Here is a 4,735-nt window from a genome sequence, read left to right as displayed (position 1 = left end):
CCAGCAGTGTTTTTGTTGTTTTGGTTTGTTTTTTTGAGACAGGGTTTTTCTGTGCAGCTTTGCGCCTTTCCTGGAACTCGCTCTGTAGATCCGCCTGCCTCTGCCTCTGCCTCCCGAGTGCTGGGATTAAAGGTGTGTGCCACCATCGCCCGGCCGATTTTTTTTTTTAAGCGGCCAACATCTAGGCAAATATTTGAAGGAGTCAAGGAAAGGAGCTGTTCCTATTGCAAGGGGAGGAGTCTTCAGTGCACAAGAAACAGCTGGCACCAAGGACGTGTGGCAGCGATGTGCAGAGTGGCTGAAACAAGGACATAAGTGAGTTAAAGGACATGAGGAGGGGCGGAGGAAGGAGGAACGCCTTGTGTAGGGTTTAGTGTGTGCAGCTAGGGACTGTGGCTTTCACTCAGCTGCAGAGACGTGAGAGGCACGACAGGGCGGCAGGCATCCACATGGACGAGGCAGTGGACCCCAGCAGAGGCAGCAGCAGAGTTGGGGTTGTTGAGAAGGTGGAAGCTGACACAAGATACCATCAAAGAGACCCAGGAAGGGCCAAGATGAGCAGGAAGAACATGGGGGGGGGGGGGGGGGGGGTGGCCAATGAGAAAGGAGAGTGTCACAGAGCAAAAGAGGCCAGTCATATCAGAAGCCACCAATCAGGGCAGCAGGGACATAGTCCACGCTGCCCTCCAGGAGATGGAAGTTGTGACCAAGGGTCCCCAGAGTCTGGGAACCTCTATTGGGTCAAAGTTCAGTCTCTAACATCCACCTATCTGTCCTTCCTAGATAAGAAGCAGGGCCTTGGTGGGGGTCATGTGGGGACAGGAGGGTCAGAGGAAAAGAGCTCAGAGGAAGAAGAGAGCTGGGCTTTGAGGACCAGAGTGAGGCTTACATAGAGCGGGGGGGTGGGGGGGAGGGCAGCTCTAGCCTCATGGGAAGGCTTGGGCAGAGCCTGGTGGTGGGAAAGTGGGGGACTGTGGAAAGCAGGAGACCCTGAGGAGATCCAGCAGAAGAGGGAAGAGGGTGGCAGTGTTTTGTAGGGACCTCTGGCTGCTGTGAGGGACAGAGCTGCAGCTGCGTCCTCACCAGCAGCGGGTCGGGGTTGGGAAGAAGAGTCATGTCAGAGGGCAGAGTGGTACGTTCGTGAAGGAAGGCAGGAAGCCTGGCAGGCTCCTCCCAGGGGTTACACAGTATCAGGATGTGGACTATGGGGGAGGGGCAGGCTCCTGAAGGAGGAATCCCATTAGACCCCAAGGCAAGGCTCCCCGGGGAAGCCTGGAGTGGCTAAAACTGCGAAGGTCTGCGGCAAAGTGAGCCCTCCCCAGAAGTGTGGACCCAGCCAGGACACCAGGGGACAGAGCTCCAATCTCAGGAGAGGATAAAGCAGAGGAGTCCATCGGAAAGGACAGGATTGCCCCTTGCTACCTAGCCTGGACCCCTCACTGGAAAAGCCCAGCCTCAGCCTGGCCCATCCAGCGCTTTCATCTAGCCTCTCTCTCTGCCTTGCGGTGGGTGTCTTCACGGGTTCTCACTGGGGTTGGTTTTGCATCCCCAAGGAGTACTTGGCAGTGCCTGAAACAGAGAGGCGAAGTAATTGCCCCCAAACCACCCAGCTGCACTCCCAGGCCAGGCTGGCTGGACATCTAACCGTTCATCTGTCTAGCCTCCCCCTCACCCCCCAGGGTATTATGCTCTGGTGGGTATTGCTAGTGTGGCTCTGTGACAGTACTCAGAATGAGTAGAACAGGACCATGGCAGGGCGTGACAGACGCCAGGGAAGGCTGCGTACCTGGTTTGAGAACATTAAAAGAGAGTGTGGGTCCAAAGGTGAGCTTGCCGGAGCATATGGGGCTTTAAGTCATGGTAAAGGGCTTAGAACATGGCGCAGGGAGAATTTAAAACAGCGTCGTTAAGCTTCATAAAATAATACAATTATTTTGAGGTAAAAATGTTAAAGTATGACATACAAAATTACGGCATACACTGTCCACAGACAAAATAGATCACACTTGCACATTCTTAAACTAACCTGAAGCTAGACAGCCGTGCCCTGTCTCTGTAGTTAAAGTAAGAAACACGGACGTGGTGGAGAGAATACACAGCAAGTCCAGGAAAGCTGAGGCTACATAGAGAGACTATGTTTCAATTACCGCTGCCCCCCCCCCCCATGCAAGCCCAAGGACCTGAGTTCAAGCCCCAGAACCCACTGTGGAGGAGAGAAACTATTCCAAAAAGCTGCCTTCGAAAAGCTGGCTTCTGACTTCCACACACACATGCCTCAGCACGGACACCTCCATATGGGTATATTACACACACCAGTGAAAAAAAGAAACATGGCAGCTCTCTCCCCACACGCCCCTGCCTGTGCTCACCACCAGGGATATAAACAGCTTTTTGGTTTTTCCTTCTGGCTTAACCACATGCCACGGGCTAATCCTATGCAATAATTACTTTTTCTTCTTTGGGGCCAAACAAAAACAATCTGATCATGACTTTCTTTTCGGTTTGTTTCGGTTTTTTGAGACTGGGACTTGTTTTTCCGATATAGGGTTTCAAAACTCACAGAGATCTGCATGCCTCTGTCTCTGCATGCTGAGTAATGGGATTCAAGGCATGGGCCACCACTTCCAGGTGAGACTGAGACTAACTCTTGAAACTCAGATTGGCCTTGAGTTTCCAATGTAGCCTAAAATGACCTTGGCTTTCTGACCCTCAAGCTTCTGCATCCTGGGATTACAGGTATGCCCCATCACACCTGCTTCCTGCAATGCTAGGGTTGACCTCAGGACTTCATGCACACTAGGGGCTTCTTTTCGTCAATATTATTGTTCTTATCATTAATGTTGTTTGTTTGTTTGGTTGGTTTTTTGAGTCAGAGTTTCTCTGTGTAATAGCTCTGACTATCCTGGATCTGGCTTTGTAGACCGGGCTGCCCTTGAACTCACAGAGATCCATTCACATGCTTCTGCCTGGGATCAAAGGTATATGCCACCAAGCCCAGCTCATTAATGTTCTCTTGTTTCTTTGTTGAACTGGAATTAGAGGCTATTATTGTGAGCCTCCATGGGAGGCTGGGAACTAAATTGGGGTTCTTCACAAGAGCAGTGAGTGAGCTGTCTCTCCAGCCTCAAATCAGGAGAGAAGAGAGTGAGGAAGAGATAAAGAAAGAGGGCTCAGGAGGTGAGGTCAAGCTCTTGCATACAAGCATGAGGATCTGAGTTCGAATCCCCAAAACCCACATAAAGCTACATGAAATAGTGTGTCTGTAACCCCAGCACGTCTATGATGAGATTGGAAACAGAGCCAGGAGAACACTCAGACGCTCCTGGGCCGGCCAGCCGGGCATAGGAAGTGATGAGCTGATGAGCAACCAGAGACTCTGACTCAAACAAGATAGAAGGTGAGAACCAACCCCAAAGGCTGTCTAACCTTACACACTCCTATTCACACACACACATACACATGAACACATGACTCTCTCATACACACACACACAAACACACGACTCTCTCTCTCTCTCTCTCTCACACACACACACACACTCACACACACACGACTTTCTCACACACACACACATACACACACACACAAACACATGACTCTCTCTCTCTCACACACACACACACACACACAACTCACATACACACACTCAGACATGACTTTCTCACACTCACACCCGACTCTCTCTCACACACACACACACACACACACACACACAAACACATGACTCTCTCTCTCTCTCTCTCTCTCTCTCACACACACACACACACACTGAAAAACAAACAAACACAGAGAGAATGGACCCATGAGGTGGCTCAGCAGGTAAAGATACTTGCCTGAAGACCCGAGTTCAAGCCCTGGAATCCACATGGACGACGATGACAATGATGACTACCACAAGCTTTCCTCAGACTGTCTCACTCAGACTGTGGAACATGTGCTCCCCTCTACACACACAATACATACATAAATAAGAATTTTTGTTTGGTTTTTTGAAACAGGATTTCTCTGTGTAGCCCTGGCTGTCCTGGAACTCGAATTGTAGACCAGGCTGGCTTTGAACTCACAGAAATTCACCGGCCTTTGCCTCACAAGTGCTGGGGTTAAAGGTCTGCGGCACCACTGCCGCCGCCACCATCACCACCCAACAATAAATAAAATTTTTAAAAAGCAAGAAGCTGAAACATAGAATAAACACCACAAAATATACACTAGTCACGATCTCATTCATTAACTGCCATGCCAGGGTCCTTGTAAGGGAGGGCCCCTGAGGCTTCAGTCTGGACAATCTCCCAGTGAGTCAGATCCAGAATGTGTTACGCTCTACTCCAAGAAGAGCCCTCCATTTATGTTCATGCTGCTGATGGTGGAACTGTCTTTTTCTTTGGGGAAAGCAAGGTTAAAGACGGAAGCAAGTCCTTTTAGGAACTGCAACCCCGGTGAAAAGGATGTTTGGCGATCAACTCCCCAAGGGTTGCGACCCACAGGTTGAGAACCATTGCTCAATGAGCTCCCTGTGGGCTGGATCTTCCCAAAAACACAGCGGGGATGTTCAAAGAGCAGTTCTTCCTGCTGATGCCTCTGCTTGGGATGCCCTTTTTGAATTTTTCCATTTGGAAAAACTGGTCTTGAAGCTGTGCTAGAACCAGCATCAGGCCAGGCCAGTGTCTCCTGTGGGATCCCAGTCTCCTGGGACTCAACCCAGTGTGGTTTCTGGATCTTGAAAAAGAGACCATGG

The sequence above is a fragment of the Onychomys torridus genome, chromosome 16, assembly GCF_903995425.1.
Source record: "Onychomys torridus chromosome 16, mOncTor1.1, whole genome shotgun sequence".
NCBI lineage: Eukaryota > Metazoa > Chordata > Mammalia > Rodentia > Cricetidae > Onychomys > Onychomys torridus.
This window is presented reverse-complemented; position numbering follows the sequence as displayed.